This window comes from Crinia signifera, chromosome 2 (assembly GCF_055691185.1).
Source record: "Crinia signifera chromosome 2, ASM5569118v1, whole genome shotgun sequence".
In the NCBI taxonomy this organism is placed as follows: domain Eukaryota; kingdom Metazoa; phylum Chordata; class Amphibia; order Anura; family Myobatrachidae; genus Crinia; species Crinia signifera.
Window position 1 is genome coordinate 267,391,166 of NC_139218.1, and position 26,394 is coordinate 267,417,559.

General features: G+C 42.2%; 1 protein-coding gene across 3 annotated transcripts in view; it reads left to right on the plus strand.

Moving 5' to 3' along the window:
- The window catches only part of LOC146057392 (gamma-aminobutyric acid receptor subunit gamma-3), a 487,036-nt gene that overhangs the window by 150,107 nt on the left and 310,535 nt on the right, over positions 1–26,394 (plus strand). The window contains exon 1 of one of the 3 annotated variants that reach the window (XM_083168581.1): positions 8,928–9,030. The exons of the other annotated variants lie outside the window; for them this stretch is intronic. The gene's annotated coding sequence lies outside the window, so the exon portion shown is untranslated. Of the gene's footprint in view, positions 1–8,927; positions 9,031–26,394 lie in introns of those variants that run through there. 3 annotated transcript variants of the gene reach the window in all.

Sequence of the window (26,394 nt, forward strand, 5' to 3'; positions counted from 1 at the left end):
ATATGGGGTGACATGAAATAGTGTGCAATTTGTTAGACAGCTAAACTTCTATTTTATTACAGGAATCAAAAATAATTCTTATACTATTCTATATTGTTTCAATTATTTATTTATTTTACTTATTACCAGTTTCTTATATAGCGCACACATATTCCGCAGCGCTTTACAGAGAATATTTAAACATCAGTCCCTGCCCCAGTGGAGCTTACAATCTATATTCCCTACCACATGTACACGCACACACACAGACATTCTAGGGTTAATTTTGTGGGGAGCCAATTAACCTACCAGTATATTTTTGGATTGTGGGAGGAAACCCACGCAAGCATGGGGAGAATATACAAACTTTGCACAGTTATGGCCAAGGTGGAATCGAACCCATTCCCTCAGTGCTGCAAGGCAGTAATGCTAACCATTACACCATCCGCACTGCCCTAGGACCTCTCTTATTGGATGTACCAATAAGCTGACTGCATTTTTTAGATAAATGTACACCAACTTTGTATATTTTTACTGTTTTTCAATATAAAACAAAATAGCCAAAAAAAAAAAATATATATATATATATATATATATATATATATATATATATATATATATATATATATATATATAAAATTCCAAACGGACAAAGGCACTCAGAGGCTTGATGCAGGTGAAAAAACTGGAGGAATTTTTATTCCATTGCCTGTCTACGTTTCGGGGGTCATGCCCCCGTCGTCAGGACACAAAGGCACAAGTATATATATATATATATATATATATATATATATATATATAGCTATTTCCAAACGCTTGTTATATAACATATAAAACATTTGGGGCCAAATGTAATAGGGTGAGAGTTTCAGAAAGTGAGAGATTTTTGGAGAGTTTTCCCATTTTTTGAAAGCAGCAATCAATTACATGGCAAAACCAGGTTGATTTTGCCATGTAATTGGTTGCTGCTTGAAAAAAATGGGAAAACTCTCCCAAAATCACGCACTTTCTAAAACTCTCACCCTATTACATTTGGCCCTTGATCAGTATGTTACCTGAGAGAATGAATAACTGTACAGTTTAGTAACCAAAGCAACAGCTGCTGTATGCCTCTTATTAATGGGGCAATTCAATTGTTTATCGCACCCAATCTCCCAATTGAATATCCCAATCTAAAGCAAGTAAGTGTGTGTGTGAGTGCAGGGGGGTTGCAATGTTTTTTATTCTGCTGATTATGCCAGGTTTAGACACGAAAAACAGCAAAACTGAACCAAAGTGGTGGGCGTGACCCAAAAAGACCCATTTAGGTCACTTTTCACACATTTCAGTTCACCAGCACCTGAGATGTTTTGTAAAAAAAAAAAGGAGGCTATTATATTCAGACCCGCTATATTTTAAACTTGCTATACTGTTAAAGTTCACAACTTCTGTAATAAAAGAGAATATATTTATCAACACAAGTTATGAAAATTCTATATTGATAATGATAATTTTTCACGTTTTTTCACCTTCATCTAAAAGTCTCCTGAGTGCCTTCTTTCTGTGGGACTATATATATAGTACTCTGGAAGGTCGGCACTCACGCAGTCCACAAATAGAAAATACTTGCCGGGTGCCTTCTGTACTGAACACGAGGAGCGTGTTCACAAACATACACACAGACACAGCGTCACTCCGGTCTAGATGAAGGATTTAAATGAAGGAGACTGCAACCATGGTTTCCTGCAACGTTTCAACTCCTTTATTTGGAGTTTTGACAAATGTAGCTGCGCCCGGTGCTCCTGTCAGAAAAGGGGTGATGTATATAGCAATGGACGTGGCACTCACGGCGGCTTGAAAAAAGAGACTCTTGAGATGGTGTTTAACCAATCATTGGTTAAACTCCATCTCAAGAGTGTGAAATGAAGTCCCTTGCAGGGACGAAATGCGTTGGAACGTCTGTTTGCTATATTGAAATATTTGAAACACACTATTGAACTTTTTATGGTCTGGAACACCCACTACTGTTGTGTGGTATAAGAGACTTTTTAATAAATGTTTATAAATTTTGGACTTTTATTTACTTTGAATTTTGTCAAAGGCTAATAGAGACCTAATCATTAAAGGTCAGAACAAGGGCGCCATCTTACAACTGCTATCCACATTCCCACATTCTCCTTTCCCCCCTCCAACAGGGGTCCATGTAAGTCCGGCAGCCTAGATTTAGTAACTAATAAGGTGGTGGCGCGAAACAAGAGTCTGCTCTCTCTCTCTCTATATATATATATATATATATATATATATATATATATATATATATATATATATATATATAGTTATAACCTCTATCCAGACAAGGACAAATGAACCAGCACACCACCATTTGATAAAAATCAAAAAGTTTTTCTTTAGTGAAAAAAAGGATAACTTGGTCACAGGAATAGCATATTCAAAAGAAGCAATTCATGGATACTCATTGTGATTTTCAGAGGGAGCTGTGGCTGGAAATACGGTCAGCATATCCCTATCCATGAGCCAGATCCGCCCGACAGGCTGTTTCGGAGTGCTACCTCCTTCGTCAAGGGCATACAGCTAACTAGGCTAGCCTGTGTATATGTAGGGGATGGGGTGCCCGCCAAAATTAAACTACATCATACCTCACCTGTGAGACACCTGCAATGCCCAGCCCCCGATCCACGGTTGTCCGTCTCCTAGCCAGGAAATCTCAGCGTGACACGCATCCAGCGTGACACGCACGCGTCATATCCTGCAATGTGCTTCCGCTCCTAACTCAGTTTAGCGGCGTCTCAGGGTTGCCATAGTAACGGTCGAGCTGGACGGAGTTACCGCCCCTCCGACGTCACAGGGCTCCGGGCAAGGCTGCTGCTACAGCAAGTGACAGACGAGTCACGTCGCTACACCGCTGGCTGCTTGCCTGTTCCGGCATTTCCCATTAGCCAATTCCTCTTAATAAATCAAGCTGATTACAGCTACCTGTTTACGTGGCCGCACTATACACAGGACTCAATGGCTGGATTACGAATGTCACTCAGTGGGAGGGGAAACTTATGCTACAGGCATGCAATTGGTGCATTTCTCCGGCGGGCTACAGAATGTAGTATGCCGTCTGACAGGCACCCACACTCCCCCATCCAAATTAGAAAAAAGGATAAAAATGCAAGTGAGCCCTAAGGGCATACAAAAAAGACCAACAAACAAGTGCACTAAGATATAAAACTGACATCGCTGAACTATTATAATCAGGATATGGGTTACCAGTATCAACTTCCCCACAGCTCCCTCTTATAACATAATCTCATTCCAATATAAGTAAAGTGCAAAAAATCATCCCAATAAGGATGATACTAATGAGGAAAGTATTCAAGAAGTAATACAGTCATGAGGGTCATCTGGTTATGAAATTCATAGACACAAAGATAACTATGATGTCAGCAGCCCTCATATCCCCCATCAATTACAAAAAAACATTCATGTTTAGTTCCTCATTTAGACCTGTTGGATAGAGAGAATTCAATTTGTAGATATATTCACTCTCCTTTCTGAGGAGCAATAGATGGCGGTCCCCACCTCTCTTGAGTGGTTTAATAGTGTCCAGTGGCATGAATTTAAAGTCACGTACATTATGGCCTGCCTCGAAAAAATGTCGGGCTACTGGTGGTGTGCTGGCATCCCGAACAGTCAGGGCCTTTTTAATACTGGAACGGTGCATGGCTACTCTCTCCTTCACCATCCTTATTGTTTTGCCGACGTACAATTTTTGACACGGACAAACCAAAACGTATACGACATATTTGCTCTCGCAATTCAGTCTATGCTTGATAGGATATCTGGTACCAGTAATTGGGTGCGTGAAATGCTCTCCCACGATGATATGTGTGCAGTTCACGCAGCCACTGCATCTGAAAGCTCCCATTTTCATAGACAACCAATTTGAGCTGCTGCCAATAGGGCTAATGTCCGCGGTAGTAACTCGGTCCTTAAGGTTGCTACTTCTCTTATATGCGAACATAGGCCTCTCTTTACAGAACTTCCCAATAATCAGATCTGTCTCCAAAATATGCCAATTTTTGTTAATTACCTCCCTTAATTTAGGTGAGGAAATTGAAAAAGTAGTTGGGAAAATTAGACGTTCCTGTGGGTTAGTATCAATAGCCTTGGATAACGTGCTCTCTCTCTCTAGGGTCAAGCATCTGTTAATCGACTCCTCTATTTCACCCTTGTGATACCCTCTTTGTATAAAGTCCAGTCCCATTTTTTGTAAAGCTGGCTTAAGCTCTTCCTTATTCGAGGTAATTCTCACAATTCTGACCATCTGTGAAAATGGTAATCCCCGCTTAAGGGGTTGTGGATGAAAGCTCTCTGCCAATAAGACAGAGTTCTGGTCCGTTGGCTTTTTATAAATGGTAGTTTCAAAATGTCAATTTTTGATAGAAACACACACGTCTAAGAAATTAACTGATATGGGGCTGCTGACAGATGTAAATCTAATGGTTCCTGTGATGCTATTTAGCTGTTCTATAAACCTATCAAGCTGCTGAATACCACCGGTCCACACGAAAAATAAATCATCGATAAATCGAACATAAAGAGAAATAAATCTTGAAAATCGTAAATTATGCAGAATATTGGTTAACTCATAATCATACATAAATAAATTGGCGTACGATGGGGCCATGTTCGACCCCATCGCCGTCCCCTGTAGCTGCAAATAAAAAGAATTTTCAAATAAAAAATAATTTTTGTGCAAAATGAAACTCATGAGCAAAAGAAGCTATTATTATACGCGCAGCTGACAAAGGAGGTGGTGTGGTGGTACTTAACAGGGCTGATTACATAATGGAAGTTCAAAGGCAATTGGCAGATGTTGATTGCTATAAACAGCTCCGTTATGATCCCACCATGTCCTACAAAAAGGAGATCGACGGTATTTTGCAAATGGGCTGGAGCAATGGGTGGATAGATGATGCGACTGTGGAATTTTTCACCCAGGAGCATCCTATCACCCCATTGCTCTATATCCTCCCCAAGATACATAAAACCCTGATTAGGCCCCCTGGTAGGCCCATAATTTCCTCGAGGGGATCATTGTGTCAGACTCTCTCTCAGTACGCTGATTATTTTTTACAAACTATTGTCAGTGAGGTACCCACTGTATTAAAGGATACCACAGACTTCCTCAAGCGTATTAAGGAATACGGTACTCCCCCCACAGGTTGCATACTAGTAACCTGTGACATCACAAGTCTTTATACCAACATACAAAATCAGGCAGGCCTGGATGCTATTAAAAGAGTGATTTGCAATAGTACAGTGTATACAGGTCCACCCATTGAGTTCCTTCTTTTGCTCATGAGTTTCATTTTGCACAAAAATTATTTTTTATTTGAAAATTCTTTTTATTTGCAGCTACAGGGGACGGCGATGGGGTCGAACATGGCCCCATCGTACGCCAATTTATTTATGTATGATTATGAGTTAACCAATATTCTGCATAATTTACGATTTTCAAGATTTATTTCTCTTTATGTTCGATTTATCGATGATTTATTTTTCGTGTGGACCGGTGGTATTCAGCAGCTTGATAGGTTTATAGAACAGCTAAATAGCATCACAGGAACCATTAGATTTACATCTGTCAGCAGCCCCATATCAGTTAATTTCTTAGACGTGTGTGTTTCTATCAAAAATGGACATTTTGAAACTACCATTTATAAAAAGCCAACGGACCAGAACTCTGTCTTATTGGCAGAGAGCTTTCATCCACAACCCCTTAAGCGGGGATTACCATTTTCACAGATGGTCAGAATTGTGAGAATTACCTCGAATAAGGAAGAGCTTAAGCCAGCTTTACAAAAAATGGGACTGGACTTTATACAAAGAGGGTATCACAAGGGTGAAATAGAGGAGTCGATTAACAGATGCTTGACCCTAGAGAGAGAGAGCACGTTATCCAAGGCTATTGATACTAACCCACAGGAACGTCTAATTTTCCCAACTACTTTTTCAATTTCCTCACCTAAATTAAGGGAGGTAATTAACAAAAATTGGCATATTTTGGAGACAGATCCGATTATTGGGAAGTTCTGTAAAGAGAGGCCTATGTTCGCATATAAGAGAAGTAGCAACCTTAAGGACCGAGTTACTACCGCGGACATTAGCCCTATTGGCAGCAGCTCAAATTGGTTGTCTATGAAAATGGGAGCTTTCAGATGCAGTGGCTGCGTGAACTGCACACATATCATCGTGGGAGAGCATTTCACGCACCCAATTACTGGTACCAGATATCCTATCAAGCATAGACTGAATTGCGAGAGCAAATATGTCGTATACGTTTTGGTTTGTCCGTGTCAAAAATTGTACGTCGGCAAAACAATAAGGATGGTGAAGGAGAGAGTAGCCATGCACCGTTCCAGTATTAAAAAGGCCCTGACTGTTCGGGATGCCAGCACACCACCAGTAGCCCGACATTTTTTCGAGGCAGGCCATAATGTACGTGACTTTAAATTCATGCCACTGGACACTATTAAACCACTCAAGAGAGGTGGGGACCGCCATCTATTGCTCCTCAGAAAGGAGAGTGAATATATCTACAAATTGAATTCTCTCTATCCAACAGGTCTAAATGAGGAACTAAACATGAATGTTTTTTTGTAATTGATGGGGGATATGAGGGCTGCTGACATCATAGTTATCTTTGTGTCTATGAATTTCATAACCAGATGACCCTCATGACTGTATTACTTCTTGAATACTTTCCTCATTAGTATCATCCTTATTGGGATGATTTTTTGCACTTTACTTATATTGGAATGAGATTATGTTATAAGAGGGAGCTGTGGGGAAGTTGATACTGGTAACCCATATCCTGATTATAATAGTTCAGCGATGTCAGTTTTATATCTTAGTGCACTTGTTTGTTGGTCTTTTTTGTATGCCCTTAGGGCTCACTTGCATTTTTATCCTTTTTTCTAATTTGGATGGGGGAGTGTGGGTGCCTGTCAGACGGCATACTACATTCTGTAGCCCGCCGGAGAAATGCACCAATTGCATGCCTGTAGCATAAGTTTCCCCTCCCACTGAGTGACATTCGTAATCCAGCCATTGAGTCCTGTGTATAGTGCGGCCACGTAAACAGGTAGCTGTAATCAGCTTGATTTATTAAGAGGAATTGGCTAATGGGAAATGCCGGAACAGGCAAGCAGCCAGCGGTGTAGCGACGTGACTCGTCTGTCACTTGCTGTAGCAGCAGCCTTGCCCGGAGCCCTGTGACGTCGGAGGGGCGGTAACTCCGTCCAGCTCGACCGTTACTATGGCAACCCTGAGACGCCGCTAAACTGAGTTAGGAGCGGAAGCACATTGCAGGATATGACGCGTGCGTGTCACGCTGGATGCGTGTCACGCTGAGATTTCCTGGCTAGGAGACGGACAACCGTGGATCGGGGGCTGGGCATTGCAGGTGTCTCACAGGTGAGGTATGATGTAGTTTAATTTTGGCGGGCACCCCATCCCCTACATATACACAGGCTAGCCTAGTTAGCTGTATGCCCTTGACGAAGGAGGTAGCACTCCGAAACAGCCTGTCGGGCGGATCTGGCTCATGGATAGGGATATGCTGACCGTATTTCCAGCCACAGCTCCCTCTGAAAATCACGATGAGTATCCATGAATTGCTTCTTTTGAATATGCTATTCCTGTGACCAAGTTATCCTTTTTTTCCACTAAAGAAAAACTTTTTGATTTTTATCAAATGGTGGTGTGCTGGTTCATTTGTCCTTGTCTGGATAGAGGTTATAACTATATGAAAATGTACGCTCCAGCACCTGCTTCATAGAAAAACTTGAGTGTGCGGTTTCTCCACTATATGATATATATATATATATATATATATATATATATATATATATATATATACCAAACAAAATCTCCGGAATTGTGCTATATATGAATTTTTGGTCGCCTATAACACTGGGTCTTCTACTAGCAAGACCACCACCATTAAACTAACCCCACCATAGTGTCATATGGCGCCCTTCAACTTTAAATTAGGGTTATTCCTGTCTTTCCTTTTACCAATTTATACACAATAAAAAGTTTTTCATTATACATAAAACATTTATTGATACAAGCATAAAAGATAATAAAACAAACTTTTTGCAGTTATTCTTGTCTTTGGAAATTATATTTCTTGATAATAGGTTTCGTCTCATCAAGAGACTTCATCAGGGGTATGTTAATGAACCTCTAAGAACAGAGATAAGAACTAACCAAAAAGTCTTCGGGAGAAATACAATAAAGTGAATAGCATTTATTCTATCTAGTCTATAAGAAATTCAACCTAAGATTGTAAAAATACTACTGGCATACCCCTGATGAAGTCTCTTGATGAGACGAAACGCATCGGGTACTTGATATCACCTCTTATCAAGAAATATCATTTCCAAAGACAAGAATAACTGCAAAAAGTTTGTTTTATTATCTTTTATGCTTGCATCAATAAATGTTTTATGTATAATGAAAAACTTTTTATTGTGTATAAATTGGTAAAAGGAAAGACAGGAATAACCCTAATTTAAAGTTGAAGAGCGCCATATAACACTATTGTGGGGTTAATATATATATATATATATATATATATATATATATATATATATATATATATATATATATATATACATATATATATATATATTTGTAATGTTCTGTTGATATTCACCAAACTGTCATAAAAACCTGCTAACTAGTGAAAGAAAAAATGTATCAACACAAATACCAAAAAATCTACATTGATAAAAATAAATGCAGAAATCTATTCTAGAACAGCGTGAAGTGCCATCCAGTTCTGCAACCTATGAATAGAAAATGGTTGAAGCATGAAGTACTCATAAATGCCCTATAATATAGCACTTTCCCCTTATTGTGATCCCTAGAATATTGGCAGAATAAGCTTCATCAGTGCTCTCTCGAGCACCTTCCAGGACTCCAGCAGCACTCTACATGCCTTAAAGTGGGATCTGCGACCAGGGCAGAAGATCCTCCATACAGTTCTACCAGGTAAGCGCAGCATATGGAGCCATATGTTTTGGGACCATAGTAATCCACTTTAAGCAAATACACCTCTACTTACCAGCATCCCTGGACAGGCATTAACACTCTTCATGCCTTATGAACTTGAAGAAGATGTGCCAGCAGGAAGCTGTAATTTAATTATCTTTGCACTTATTTGTGGGATTGTTACTCACTATTACTTAGCTCACTACTTTATGTGATTATGATTTTGTTTTATGAATAAGAATTTTATCTTATTAGCAAGAATCTCCACTTTATTTAATCTTCCTTACATCACAACACAAAGCAAACATGCTTTGGACCTATGGTACAGTACACCTTGCCCTTGTGACAAAAAGTGACAGAAGCTACTCTGACTGTTACTTTTATACATTCCCTACAACTGTTTCCTACTGTTGCTGCACAGATGAAGCCATTAATACAGCTGCGCTCATTAAAGACTCTCCCATCTGCTAGAGTATCCGCTAGTAGAACCAACAGTGGCCGTCCCAGTACATGTCAATCTTGCCCCGGTCTTTATTCTTCACACTTTGGAGAAAGGTAGAGTATGCAATGTCCAGCCTCTCTACACAAGCTGCACATGTCATTTCCTGCTATTAGGTATATTACAGAGTGTGAAATACTGGCCAAGCCAGAGACAACTCTATGAATGACTCTTAAGCCCCGTACACACGGGGGGAGATATATTGCTCAGCAATATATTGCTAGCAATACATTGATTCACTGGCAGAGACTAATTCCTTCTCAAATGGACAAAACCATGTGCACTGAAGGGGGGCTGATGTGTAGAGAGAATTAGATTTTGGTGAGTTATTTTGTTTCTGTGCAGGGAAAATACTGACTGCTTTATTTTTACACTGCAATATAGATCTCACTTTAAAGTAAATCCCCACCCAAATCTAATTCTCTCTGCACCTGCAGTGCACATGGTTTTGTCCATTTGAGAAGGAATTTGCCTCTGCGAGTGAATCAGAAAAGCGGCCTTAGTGATTTCCTCATGATAAAGTAAAATAAATACAGTAGCTCACAGCATATAAAATGTAAAAGCTTGTCCCATGTTTTTTCCTCAAGCAAAGTAAAATTAGCATCTGGGATTTTCTGACAATGGATGAATCCCGAGAAGGAGAACACTGGTCACTTGATTTGATTTGTCAATACAAGCAATAGTGTTATAATGTCTTTGCTTTAGATTCACAAGGAGAAAAAGGCAGCTCCTGCTGAAACCATCATACTACTTCTGTACTTGGTATTACCCACTAGGTTGGAAAGCTTAAAATGCTTTATTTAATCCACCAGTTCACTGCTTTTCTACGGAGCACTAACAGAAATTGTGGGTACCACAAAAACAGTTGCACTAGTCCCATCTACTCTGTGGTCAGGGACAGATTGAGGGGGGCACAGGGGGTCAGTACCCCTGGGCCCCCCTCTATCTAGGGGACCCCTGTGATTGGCATGTATTTAAAAAAAAAGGTTTTGTGAATGGGAGTGGGGTGGTGCTGCAGCTTGACCAATCTGCTGATGTGACAATGATTAATGGTGCTGAGCATTGGAAGCCAAGGCACACTGACTGCACAAGTGTGCAGTGCATTACTGGGAGTTGACTAAGTCCCATTAAATTTTGCAGGTGAGAGGCTGAACGGCTTGTGCTGAGCTCTGCTTGGTGGAGCTCATCATATGATTCTCAGGCCCATGGAGGACAGTAGCAGCAGCCTCATCATGGGAGGGATTTAAATCAGAGGCAGCGCTGAGCATGTCAGAGCTACTACAGAGGAGGTTACGGAGGGACAAAGACAGGCTTTTCATGTGGTTATATATATATATATATATATATATATATATATATAGTGGATCCAAGAAAAGAGCACTCTGAAGACTTTTCATTCAAATCAAACAAACTGTATTGCAGTATATCGGTATTAACGTTTTCAGGACCTCAGTCCCTTCCTCAGATACCTACAGCAATATTGCTGTAGGTATCTGAGGAAGGGACTGAGGTCCTGAAAACGTTAATACCGATATACTGCAATACAGTTTGTTTGATTTGAATGAAAAGTCTCCAGAGTGCTCTTTTCTTGGATCCACTATTCGTACTTACAGTGGCACCGGAGCAGCTGACCATTTGGAGTGCCGGCATAGGTGGATATGTATATATATATATATATATATATATATATATATATATATATATATATAGAGAGAGAGAGAGAGATATATAGATATAGATCTATATCTCTCTCTATATATATAAGTCTGTGGGCTAATCTTTGTATAAATCAGCTGAGAGAGCACACACCAATAATTCAGCAAAGATAAATGGTTTAATACATCACCATTATAGCATACAGCAGGTCGACGTTTCGGACTAGACACAGTCCTTTTTCAAGACAAGCAACGATACGACACAACAGCTCAGCAACAGTGCAGGAGGCAATGTATATATATATATATATATATATATATATATATGTGTGTGTGTTTTGACAGTGTAATGTTATCACATGCAGTTTGCGGCCATTAATGACAAGTGGGAGGGGTTCCCCTTGTCTGAAGTGACCCAGCCCCCCCCCCCCCCCCCCACCCGAAGGCTTAATCCAGCCCTGTCTGTGGTGACTGTCAACATTGGATTACTTTTTTTATTCTAGTTCAAAAGAACTTAGATGAAAATGATAAATTGAAACATATTTTAAGAAAAAAAGAACATTGACAAGGTTAAATACTAAACATAGTTAAAGACAAACGAAACATCAAAACACAATGCAGACAAAACTGAACACTAAAGGTGCCCATACATGCTGCTATTTGCAGGTGCAATGTGCGATCCCGTGCACATCCTATTGCTCAGTTCAAAAAGTATATGCTGCACATTATGTGCATGCAATTATCCAGCATGTATGGGCACCTTATGGGTCAGATATATCAAGCTTACAAAAGTAATAAAGTGGAGAGTAATAAAAAAAAAAAAACAATCAGCTCATATCTGTTATTTTCAAACCCAGCCTTTAACTCAGCAGTAAGGATTGGCTGGTTGTTTAACACTCCATTTTATCCCTTTTTGAAGCGTGATACATCTGACCTTGATACAACCTACCTATAATCACACAGAATGTTGGAGAAGCCTAATTCCATTTAAGCAGTTGTATAGTAACCAAAGCTGTTTGTACCCAAGTGCTTATTATAATCTCTATAGAATAACTATGTAGAGCATACAACTAGCTGAAGCTGAATATATATGCATTATATTAATGTGTTTTATCACAGCCTCATGTCATAATAATAAATGACTATTCACCTTTCCCGAAACATCATTTATTCAGATGTCTCTGTCAGTTTTGTCTTTTAGTGGTAAATTTAGTAAAGGTCAAATTGATCAAATCAATGTGTTTAAGGTGATAAAACACATTTACTAACATGGGGCATTATTAAGGTAAGGTTAAAATTGTTATCATTGCTGCTAACATGGAAGCAGCAGTAATAACATTAATAGGGAGATGCAGCACAATGCATCATGACTTCTACATACATTGTTGTTCCAAGCTGTGTCCTAGGATGCAGTATCAGAACATCTGTGACATCATTGGCCAGCTGTGTGTGCAATTGCCCTCCTTGGAAGAAGATTCTGGCCTTGCCCCTTTTCTGCAATAATTCATCTTGAGAAATGAATGCCATCACCGCCCCCTCTTCACCCCCAAACTGCATCAGCCAGTCAATTACTAATACTGTAATGCTGCAATACAGCAAGCATTGCAGACCCATACTGCATCTATGCAGTATTGGTCAGGCTCATGTGTAAAATCACGAAACCGTTTTTGAAGCTAAAGTCAGACTGGAAGCAGGCCCATAATTTGTTATATTGATTTTTAAATGTAAATTAATGTACAAGTTACTGTCTGAAACACAACATTATTTAGATTGCTATACAGTGGCATAACTATAAACTTTTCTCCCTCCAGCCAAAAAAGTTTCTGGTGCCCTTCCTCCCCATAATGCCCCTTATACTTTACACCACACACCATAATGCCCCTTACATTATACGTCACACACCATAATGCCCCTTACACTATACACCACACACTGTAATGCCCCTTACACTATACACCACACACCGTAATGCCCCTTACACTATACACCACACACCTTAGTGCACCTTACACTATACTCCACATACCCTAATGCCCCTTGCACATAAGCCACACACTGTAATGCCCCTTACACTATACTCCACACAACCTAATGCCCCTACACTATACACCACACACCGAAATGCGCCTTACACTTACACTACACACCATAATGCCCCTTACACTATACTCCACACACCGTAATGCCCCTTACACTATACACCACACACCCTAATGCCCCTTACACTATACTCCACATACCCTAATTCCCCTTGCACATAAGCCACACACTGTAATGCCCCTTACACTATACTCCCCACACCGTAATGCCCCTTACACTATACTGCACACACCATAATGCACCTACACTATACACCACACACCGATATGCCCCTTACACTATACTCCACACACCCTAATGCCCCTTATACTACACACCACACATCGTAATGCCCCTTACACATATATACACATCAGAATGCTGGTATGTGAGTATACACAAACACAAAGTGACATATATGAATATGGGGTCTTCTCTATTTACTTACTATGGACAGCAGCTGCAGGGGTACAGGCACTCCTGTCCTTGCCAGTGCCACTGAAGGCCCCCTCTTTGAGGCAAAATCAGCAGCAGCGTTGCTGTCATAAGCTCTTCGTTATCTGGGGGAGGAGCTGATAAGAGTGAGTGCAGTGAGAGGAATCTGGAAGGGCAGGGGATGAGGGGGAAGTTTGCTTCATGTAGCCTGCTGCTGTGCTGCATTCAGTCAGCCAGTGCTGTCCCTGCCCCTCCTTCAGAGTCCATTAAGCCCCGTCCCTGGCCAGATCCCACTAAGCCTGCCCCCCTCATGGAGCCCTGGGCCCTGCATTGTACATGTCTGTCCTGCTGAGGTTTCGACAGCAGCGGCAGCCTCATACTAACAGGCAGGGAGAGAGATCTCTAGGGCTGTCAGTTGTCCCTGCAGACCCCACAGGCGCTGGCTCCCCCAAGCCACCGCAGTGTCTGCTGCAGCATAGTTATGCCACTGTTGCTATAAAATAACTTATAATGGACCTTAGATATACGGTATTTATCCCTTACTGACTATTCAACAATCCTTGGACATTTACACTACTTCCGTGTTTCACTATTATCTATAGACTATGTACATTTTCTCATGTATATTTTACCAGTATTGTGGTAAAATAACATTAATAAATAATCTGTATAGTTAGATGGGTTAGAATAGAGTTTTCATGTAAATAATGTACTAATGTTTCAGTTGCATTAATGATACAGATGCACTGCTCTAGTTTTGTTAGATGTTATAGTTCCATGTTTTTCTTCTTCAAATTGGATAGGGAATCGAACCCATTATCTCAGTGCTGTGAGGCAGTAATGCTAACCATTACATAATCTATGCTGCCCCCCAGTATTCAATGAAAGCATAGCAGGGTGTGTCAATTTAATGCAGGGGGTTGGAAGGAATGCTGAGGCGGGCACCTGTTTCCTACCTTGCTTGCAATAAGTGGGTCCCTCCACCTTAGTCAAGGCCATCTTTCGAGTTATATTTGGGAATATGGCATACAGTATGTGTACTAAAGAGCAAATACTCTGGCAGTTGCAGAGTCTTTGCTTTCAATGTGCAGCTAAAGCTATCACTGGGAAGATGGCACTAACCTTAAGTATAGGTTTACTTGAGAGAGTGAAGGGGTCAGTGGATCTGGGCTCACACCTGCGTAATAAGTACCTGTCCCCCCCTCCTCTTGGCACCACTGCTGATCAGAAAGCAAGACTAAACTTTTGGTTTTCTATCATGTCTGAATATAACAAACTTTGAATTCTTCAGTATGCATGTATAATACTTTCATTGATAAAGACAACCTTTTCTGTTGGTCAAAGTTAAGAAAGTGTCCAAAGCCTTACGTACTCTGGTAAGTTTGAAATATCAGTAACAATATGAAAAACAATATTAGATATAATAGACAATTAATTAATTATTGATTAATTGATTCATTAATTATTGGAATCTTAGCCCTAGAGACTGTTAATTTGTAGATGAGGGATCTGTCTTCTTTTTGCCAGGTAGGGTGTATGATCTACCACTGTGCTATGAAATGGGGTCCTATATATTTATTGTTATGAAATAAATATCATTGACTCTTTTATTGTTTTCCATAGAGCCTATATTGTACAAATAAAACTATAACATGGTTTATTAGAAGGGAAGCAAAGTTTTTTTTACAAAACTATATATCTTCTAAAGTACAGTGAGTGTATACTTACAAAAAAAACACATCAAGAATATAGCTATATGAACTATTACCAAAATATTATTGATGATCAAATCGAAATTCTGCCAATATTTTGTGTTTGACAGAGACAAAGCAAAGGCTAATGTTAAAGACCATTATTGATATTTTTTCAAATTATTCCGTTATTGATCAAACCAGTATTACATGGCATAGTAATGATGCTCATCAGGTGACACACACAATAAAGGAGTGCTTAGTGTTTGTCACGACTCAGGGTTTGAGACATACTTAACTCCGTTCCAGGTGCCTGGTCGGACTTACTCAGAGACAATCTTCTCAGCAGGCATTGCTGAACACAGCCTGCGGCCTTGTTGCTCACTAACTCCCAGCACTGGGCCTTCTCTGTTACAGGCAAGGCCTTTCCACATGCACACCAAACATTATTTGTGTCTCCAACATGGGAGGGGCCATATTGATTTAACTCCCAGGAATTCATCAGCCAGTCCGGGAATGGTTATTCTGACATCATCCTGCAACAGCCAATCAGTTACAGGCTCCACCTATATATATACCCTGAGATTGGAGTCAGGAATCAGTCCGTATAATGATGTACTAAGGAGTAGCAGCTTCCACAGCTCTCCAGTACTTCTGTTAATTCAGCACCTGCAGCATTCCACTCTGTCTGCTATCAGACTCCCTCTAGTGTCCAGTCTGGGACATTGCATCCTCTACCAGTATACTTGGTTTTCAGTTTGCCTTCTACACCTGCTGTTCAGTCTACCTGCTATTGGTTCCAGTATTGCATCATCCTCACTACAGCTGTCAAATCACCAGCCAGAGAGACTAACATCTATATCTGCAGTAAATCCAGATACCTGCTGCTGCTGTTGTCATTATCATCATCGGTGACACTCTCCTGTGATGACCATAGGGATACCCACAGCATACTTTTTTTAAAAATATTTTTTAATTAAAGATTTATTTTGCAAAGTAAGTACAAATATAGGAACATTTGTCATGGATACATAAAAGTAAAAGCAATATTACAAATGTTATACATTCAACATTCAAACGTCACTGCAATAGTGCAATTATGATTGCTTGTCGAGAAAAAATAAAAAAAGATTTGGGGCTAAGACAAGATGCAATCCAGACAAAGACAAATAAGATAAGACCTGACGCAAGGTACAATATATGGAAGTGAAAAAGAGGGAAGGGGACTGAGGGGAAATAGGGTGAAGTGGAAAGAACCACCAAGAGTTTAATCATTAATTTCTAGATCCATTAATCTATAAGTATATTACCAATATGACATTGTATGTTCAAAGGTAGAACTTATATGCACTTTTATGTCATCATCTAATATGTTGATATATGATGTCCATTTGTGATAAAATTTCCTTGCTCCATTTTGTAAGTCCAGTCTGGCATATTTTCTTTCGAAGTGAAGTATTTGCAACAATTTTTGGTTGACCATGGTTAGTTGTGGAGCAGTTTTCTTAGTCCAGTGTATTAGGACACATTTCCTCACCAGTGGCAGTATAGTGATAAGAAGGGTGGAATCATCTTTATGATGTTTGTAATAGTAACAACCAATTATGCAAACGTAGTCCCATACAAGCTGTTGCATCCATGGAGTATGAAATTAATTAATTTTTATCTATTAATAAACGCGATAATCTTGAACCAAAACTTTCTCAGTTTATAGCAATCCCACATACCTGCAGTCAGGGGCGGGCTGGGCTGGGGGGCAGGGTGCCATGGGGCCGCTTACCCAGTCACTGGCTGTGGGCCGCGTTGGATCACCATCCTGGTGATCCTGCGCATTGTCCACTTCCTCCAGCCCTCCTGCGCTGGCCGCTAACTTCCAGAACACGGCCACGGCTACAGGAAAATGGCCACCGGCCTCCTGCACTAAGGACATGTCCTCAGTGCAGGGGATTTTCCTGTAGCTGCAGTCGTGTTCTGGAAGCCGCAGCCACAGCAGGAGGGCTGTCGGTAGTAGCCTCACCAAACTGGGGTGTGGGGTAGGAGGTGCATGTACTGCACTCTCCCCCGCCCTGCAGCAGCAGATGGAGAGACAGTAACAATGGTGAGTTGCTGATGGGAAATTCTGGCACTGTGGGGCATATGTGTTTCTGGCACTGTGGATGCATATCTGGCACTGTGGCAGAATATCTGGCACTGTGGGGGCAAATCTGGCACTGTGGATATCACATTTTGCGGTGTAATGGGCATCATGGTATAGGGCGTAATGGGCATTACGGTTTGGGGAGCATTGGGTAATTGCCATCACAGTATGGGGTGTAATGGGCATCAAGGTGAGCGGCATAATGTGTAATTGGCATCACAATGTGCAATCTGCAGGTACACAATACAATTATGGTACAGGTCAAGCTCCCTTATGATAGGCGTCACGCCTAATTTTTCAGCGCGCCTCCAGCATGCACAAGCATTTCGTCTTCCAGAAAGTTGGGGGGGGTATGTGCCAGTCCCAGTAGCCTAGGACTTGCCCCCTAGGCTAAAAGTTGCCAGCCAGCCCCTGCCTGCAGTGACTTCATTCAACAGTCCTCTTCAATGCCCTAACAAGCCTTAGCCTAATCTCACTTACCACTTATTGGCTCATCCTATCCTTCAGACACTCCATTTTATCCTGTGTGGGGTTCCTCTACAGACTTATGTTACTGTCTATGCCTGGGGTAGCCAACCCTAGTCCTCGAGAGCTACCAACAGTGCATGTTTTGCAGGTCTCCTCACAGAATCACAAGTGAGCTAATTAGCTCCATCTGTGGATCTTTTAAAATGTGTCATTGATTAATGAGTGCAGCTGTGCAGCAGCTAGGTTGTCTGGAAAATGTGAACTGTTGGTAGCTCTCGAGGGCTAGGGTTGGCTACCACTGGTCTATGCAGTCTAAGTTCATTAAGGAACCAAGCTTCTGCTACACTTCAGCTCCAGACCAGAGTCACCCCTAACACGTGACAGTGCTAAATATATAATAAACATTTATGTCACAAGTCGCAAAATGGATTCATATCTGTGTTGGAGATGGATGAGAGACACTGGTTCCTGCTATGGATATCTTGTAGATGGCAGTGCTTCCACTCATCCACTCCCATCTTTTTACTCTCTTCTCCTCTGTAGAGAGGATCCACCATGGGAAACCTTGTGGCCTAATCAGTTAGTGTGGCAGGCACTGTTCCCACGACACCCCCGGAGGGAGAATAAATTAGTGTGCCGTAGGCACCGGGCCCGCTGCGTGGCGAGCGCAACGAGCGCGCCGAAATCCCTTGTCGGGATTTCGGCGGTCGGGATTCCAGCGTCGGGATTCTGAACGCCGGGATCCCGACCGCCGGTCTTTAATACTGAATCCGTTCCCTCCCTTCACCATAAATCAACACACAAGTACACGAAATTGCAAAAATCAACCTGATAGGGTATTTGTATTAATAAGAAGAGTATTAGTTTGGAAGAAAAACATACATAAAAATGTTGTTATTTCCCTATCAGCTAAATAGTACTTCTAATTTCATCATCTAAATGGTTCTCCGGGGCTTAACAGACTCTGAAGGGTCAAATTGATATTTTTTATTGAAATTTCAATAAAAATACCATTCTTGTTTTGAAAAACCAAAGCCAGTGCTGGTTTATTGGTGGGCGGATTTAGTGGTAGCTCTTACACATGGGGGCCCATGACTACAGCAATGAGATATCTTGTATTAAGAATAAGTATCCCATCAGCCGAAAAGCATTTTTATAAGAAAGCACAGTGAGGCAAGTGATAGAGCCATCACCACCCCAGTACATCATCTGTGCTGTTGGGCCAAACAATGACCTGGCAACATTTACAGCAGCTACAGAGGAAACCTGACCTTAAGCCCCGTACACACGGGGGGAGATATAGTGCTCAGGAATATATTGCTAGCCAATCACTGCCTATATGGTCTACATGGAGTTTTTCACTGTTTTTTTTTTTATTCTAGCCAATCACTGCCTATATGGTCTACATGGAGTTTTTCACTGTTTTTTTTTTTACCAGAATGTCGACATTTGCTGTGCTCGCCATGCTTTGGGCACGGTAGCTCGTTACGCTTGTCACACTATTTTATTTTCCCACCACACTCTAGTGGATGGTAGGGCATGAAATACCGACTGTCGGCACATGTCGGCTCAAAAAACAGTGAAAAACCCCATGTCGACCTTTTGACTGTTGACTTAACCCATGTCCACCTAATGACCCCATTGACCTAATGGCCCTTTCGACCTAACCCATTTCCACCTAGACTCATGTCGACATTCCTGCATGTCTACCTAGACACATGTCGACCTAAAGGCATGTCGACCTAATGACTGTCTAACAATTTGCTGGTGACCCATTGACCTTATCCCTTGCAGGCCTACAGATTACATCACTGGTCCTATTCTGTCTTTCTAAATATATATATTATATATGTAATCATAGGTGTGTGCACATTGAGTGTTAGGGGTGCACAGGCACCCCCTAATGCTGTGCCCCCTTTATTAACACCTCCCTGCCGCTATCAATACCAGCAATACTTTTTACCAAAGCATTTTGATTTTTAGAACTGTATTCCATTAAAAGAATCGCCGGTACTTGTTTCCTATCTGGGCGCCCAGCTTTTCTACGTACGGCACCGTAATGAAATCGGATCGCATCGCATCGGATTTGGTCTTCGATGATGCACGATGGCATACGATACGATCCGATCCGATCCGATTTCATTTTAAATCGGATCGCATCGCATGCGGTACACAATGCTGTACGATGCCGTCCGATCCGATACGATCCGACTACATTTTGTAGGGAAGACACTTTGGTACCCATTAATAAAATTAACCATTTTATTAATGGTTTTACAATACAATTATAATAAAATAATGAGACGACACATTCATTTCATTCAAATGATTTTATTTGAATATTATTTTTTTTTTTTTAATGAACCATTTCAGGCCCTGGCCTGGATTCCTTGCAAAATAACAAGAGAACAGCTGCCTTTTGGGAAGAGACAGCCGGAACCAGAGAACTTGGAATCGGGCATACCTGTACAAACATACAAACAGTGCCGCAAACTGCACATGGGTTCAGCGTAATGAACAAATATGAGGAACAGTGCTTCGTGAAGGAGCACAAAAAGTAGGGATTCACAACGTTCAGAAGTTTGGGACTGTGTCCCGAATAAGCCAAAATTGTGGTACAACAGAGGAAATAAAGAATGTCCATGGAACAAACACAGGTAGAACAACAACAGCATTGCTGTATAATAATTTAGGAAAAATATTAAAATGCCAAATTGGGGAGAATTTAAGAGAAACGCGCATCATCTGGGGAAGGTGATTGTGTACTCACCAAAGATGTATACACAACCCCAGATAATGTCGAGGAGTCAGTGGCAGAGGTAGATGGGATATGGGGTCCCGCCGCATAAAAAGAAGGGGGAGGCGGAGGATTAACCGGCGCATAGTACATAGGATGTGGATGTGGGTATTGGGGTGGTGGGGGCAATTGACTTGGGGTACTAGCATGTGGAATGATATCACACGCATCAACCAAAGTCTTGTCTGATGCGCGGATCAGACTAACATGCAGTAGACGCTTGAAAATGCGGAACTGGTGTGGATCCATATTCCGCATCTCATCGATGACGTAATTTCCAAAACGTTGGAAAGAATCTGGAGGATTTTTCCGGGCTTCCTCCGCATATATACAGCCACACTGTTGCCCACTAGAAAGAGAGCTGGTCGGCTGGGAGCTTTCTCTACTCCTTCGCCTCCTTGAAGAAGCAGCAGTTCTTCTAGAAGCCTCACGCGGAGGAGGAGGCGCTGCTTCTGCTAATTCACCAGCTTCTTCCTGTGGCTCAGGGGAAAATTGCTAGTGAAAAAAAAAAAAAAAAAAACATAATTACATAAAAATACAAATTTACAGTTGGTCTCATACAATAAATGGCATATGAAACACTTACTAATTCTGCACTCTCAGAATCACTGCAGTGAGAGGCATCCTCATTACAACTTTCCTCTGGTGTTCTCCCTGGTGTCTGTTCCACGACAAACTTCATTTCCTCGTAATACCACAATGTTGGCTTGTAACGGGGAACAGTCTCGTCTTCTGAACGCTGTGACTCCAAAACTTTTTTGTGCTCCTTCACTAGCACAGTCCTCATATTTGTCAGCTTACGCCGAACCCATTTACAGTCTGCAGCACTGTTTTTAGTTTTGCTATAATCCACTAATTTATTGTATGCCCTATTCCGCATTCCCTGGTTCTGATAGTTAGGATTTTCCACATTCCAAAGGCAGCTGTTCTCCTTGAAGATTGCAAGGAATCCAGACCAGAACTTGTTGCTGTATGTGCGTGGCATGTCTAAAAAAATGCAAAGAAAACAAAAACATTGCTTTATGTAATCATGAAATGCACTGTTAAATAGTCACTGTGAACTCAGAAATGGCCCCCACAATTGTTAACGCCACCCCACTATCCACGCGTACCCAAAGCGTGGCGAGCGCAGCGGTACGCGTCCTCCGACCTTTTCATGCCCTACTATCCACGTCGGCGTGGAGTTGAGAATATAATAGTGTGGCGAGCGCAGCGAGCCACCGAGCCCGAAGCGTGGCGAGCGCAGCGAGCCCCGCGAGGGGACGCGGATACCTTCACAGTTAAGCGCGTCCCTTCGCGGGCTTCACAGGTGTCCGTGGCGACCTGGACACCTGTGAAGCCCGCGAAGGGACGCGCTTAACTGTGAAGGTATCCGCGTCCCCTCGCGGGGCTCGCTGCGCTCGCCACGCTTCGGGCTCGGTGGCTCGCTGCGCTCGCCACACTATTATATTCTCAACTCCACGCCGACGTGGATAGTAGGGCATGAAAAGGTCGGAGGACGCGTACCGCCGCCCCTCGCGGGGCTCGCTGCGCTCGCCACGCTTCGGGTTCACGTGGATAGTGGGGGTGGTACACTGTGAAAAAAATGCATTTGGGTTACATTTACAAATTTATTAGAAGCACAATTTAAGGAAGACTTACCTTATTAGGGGTCAAACACGAAATGTAGATTTTCAGTGGAAAATCTTCGCAAATCTCCGATAACAGCAACTTCAATTCCCCCAAAAAATAAAAAACACATCATTAATCATAATTCAATGAGATAGGAATTCACCCCCACTATCCACGCATACCCGAAGCGTGGCGAGCGCAGCGAGCCCCGCGAGGGGCGGCGGTACGCGTCCTCCGACCTTTTCATGCCCTACTATCCACGTCGGCGTGGAGTTGAGAATATAATAGTGTGGCGAGCGCAGCGAGCCACCGAGCCCGAAGCGTGGCGAGCGCAGCGAGCCCCGCGAGGGGACGCGGATACCTTCACAGTTAAGCGCGTCCCTTCGCGGGCTTCACAGGTGTCCGTGGCGACCTGGACACCTGTGAAGCCCGCGAAGGGACGCGCTTAACTGTGAAGGTATCCGCGTCCCCTCGCGGGGCTCGCTGCGCTCGCCACGCTTCGGGCTCGGTGGCTCGCTGCGCTCGCCACACTATTATATTCTCAACTCCACGCCGACGTGGATAGTAGGGCATGAAAAGGTCGGAGGACGCGTACCGCCGCCCCTCGCAGGGCTCGCTGCGCTCGCCACGCTTCGGGTTCACGTGGATAGTGGGGGTGTCGATGGTAATGTGGTGGGAAATTAACATTATCAGTCCAATAAAAATTGCAATCAACTTTTGTGGTCCTTATACCAGACTTAGATCTACATTTATTAAGTCGACACCATAAGGTCGACAGGGTTGAATATTGACATGACTTAAGGCCAACATAGGCCAAGGTTGACATGGGTTTACGTCAACAGGCATTAGGTCAACAGGAGTTTTTCACTGTGTTTTTGTGAAAAAGTTGACACAGTCAACATGGCGACAGTTGAAGTTGAACTGCACACACTATTTTCTTTTACAATAACGTCCTAGTGCATGGTAGGGCATGAAATACTGCCTGTTGGCACATGTCGGCTCAATATACAATGCAACCCTCTTGGGAACCGAATGCCTGTAGACCTAAACCCATGTAGACCTTGGCCTATGTTGGCCTTAAGTCATGCACCTCAGCCCCCAACAAACACAACCTCCTCTCCCCACAGCCACATAAACATGCCCCCCACCCTGTGCATGCCTCCCCCACCCCCATCCCCCCACCCCCATATCTCCCAAAACGTGCAGCTATGTGCTGGATTACACTTTCAAGTACTTACTTTATTGTCAGTCAGCCAGGGAGCCAGCCAGCGATTCTGTCGGCCAGTGTGTTGTGTGATTTCCTGGTTTCATGTACGTTTTGGCGCCTGTACAATGTGATTGACAAGAGGGCGTGAAATCGCGTCGCCTCTATACAGACGATGCGACGCGACGCGACGCGATTTCATAGTTATATGTATTGACTGAGACGACTTAACATATGAAACCTATGGGAAACTATATGAAATCGTGTGTCATCGCATCTTAAGCCATAAGATTTTGGCATAAGATGCGACCACACTCAATTTGATATTACACTGCTTTTGTAATGTGCTCTATACCCCAGCACACCCCATACCCCAGCCTACACTGCTCCCCCCAACCACAACCAAAACCCCCCATCCACAATCCAACACCATATTCAACCCCCCCTTTAGCCCACACACTAAACATGTTTTGCAGAAGTGTGGCAAGCGCAGCGTGACTGCGCAAGATGAGGCAAATTATTTAACTGCACTCAGCACACATTGTGAAGTGAAGGGCAGTGGGAAGGAGGGGGGGGTGGAAAGGGGTGGAGGAAAAGATTGTAATCAAGCATATCATACCGTATCAATGATATCATCCATCTGAGACAGTAAAGATTACCTGCTTTAACAATGTTTTTTTTATATTATGTGATTAAGATATAACTTTAAATGCATACAAAACAATTAATGGTTTATTCATCCTTAGGGAGGAGGGTTAATGCATAAAGTGCCCTTTGGAAAAGATTATCCCTGGCTAATGTCTGTCTCCAAATAAACTCCTGGAGGTATGATTTGAGCATGTGGCGTGCTGTTCCTCTGTGGCGTTTGTTGTGCCACTTACACGCACCCCACATGCGTTCGACATTTTGTGTATGCACACCTGTAGTTGGGTCAACAAAATTAAATCTATGGTTAACTTGGGCATGAAAGTAACCAGCTTGTGTGAGTTCATGGGTTGTATATCCCCTCCAGCAGTCACTGTATATTTCAGTCCCTGGTTCAATATTTTCAATAATGGCGGCCACCAATGTGGCAGCATCCCTCCGCTCCACCATACACAGGAAACACTGGCCTGTCTCACGGCAAATGCCCCCAAAAACCCACTGCTGTGGGAGAATCCTGCCGACATTATATTTTCGCTTCACAAATAAGGATTCGTCGACTTCCACGATCCTTCCTGGACCGCCAATTCTGCGCTGTGGCTGCGACAGGAGGTCACAAGTGCAGGCCTCTCGCATAGTGCGGTTATACAGTACAGCAGTTTTCTTGGACATAGTAAGTTCTTCCGCACAATATTGGATTGAAGTGAGCTCTTTGGTCCAGGAATAAATAAATCGTGCCATAATTACAAGTGGCATGCGGCTTCCTAGGAAACAGCAGGTGGCCCGGACACTCACTTTTTTGCGGCACACTTTAACGTGGCAGCGCCACTTCATCTCTTTCACTGACAATTTCATGTTATGCCCATTTTCACATGTCATGACGGAAGGGATCAGACTATTGCGTTGGAAAAACCTAATCGCATCCTCCTCCGATGTAGGTAGTGAGAACAAATTAGGGGCAGATGCCATCTCTGAAGCAAGCACTAATAAAATAAAATGAAAAATCCACCATCACTACTTGATCTGTAATATATTTTAACTACTATTAAGACCCATATAATTCACCAATATAACTCACCAATATAATTCAGATGGATACTAGAATCAGCAAAGGAAGTCTGGGGAATGAAACTCAGTCCAAAGCACTAATAAAATAAAATGAAAAATCCACCATCACTACTTTATCTGTAATATATTTTAACCACTATTATTACACATATAATTCACCAATGTAACTCACCAATATAATTCAGATGGATACTGGAATCACCAAAGGAAGTCTGGGGAATGAAACTCACTCCAAATTCAAATAAATCGTCAATTATCTCTCAAAAATCAGCAGCTCTCACAATATCAACCTCTCTTATCACCAACAAACCCACAAAGATTAGATGTGACAGGGGGCCGGCTTGGGGCAGCTGTCATGACACTGATAATGATGATGTCATGTGTAACTGTGCAGAAACTGAAGGGGGCAGGATTACTATGTACATATAAAAACACTTTATTTTCATTGTTTCTGTGCAGATGTGACAAGGGGAGGGCTTTCGAGGGTAAATAAACACTGTAGAAAGCAGATGGGCCATTCTATGGGCCAACCATAGAAGCGGGAACAAAATCGGATCGGATCGCATCGCATCGTTCAATATCGTGTGTATGCATATGTGGCATCCGATGCGATGCGATCCGATTTCAGTACGGAGAATACATAGGAACGCAAATAACGTACTGGGCGCCCAGATAGGAAACAAGTACCGAATCGCCCATCAATCAGTTATGTGTGTTTTGCATTGTTAATTGTACTAGACCATTGTCATATCACTACATACCTGTGTCATTCATATATTTTTTTGACTTTATTTGCATGTGCTGTTACACAGAGTAAAAAACTAGAATATTCATGAGATTATCGTGTGGCTGAGAGACGCTTTATGTTGTAGCGAGTGCCAATAGATGATGCTAGACATGCCTGATTGGCGGTATTTCACATGCCCAATAGGTGGTGTTAGACACACCTCTATAAGGTGCACCCCCTAATAAAATGTGCTGCGCACGCCTATGTATGTAATTAAGTTATCCCTCTGCCTGTTTTCTTCCACATTTCTCTTGTCTGTACTTTTTTTTTTTTAAATTAAGTTTTATTGAA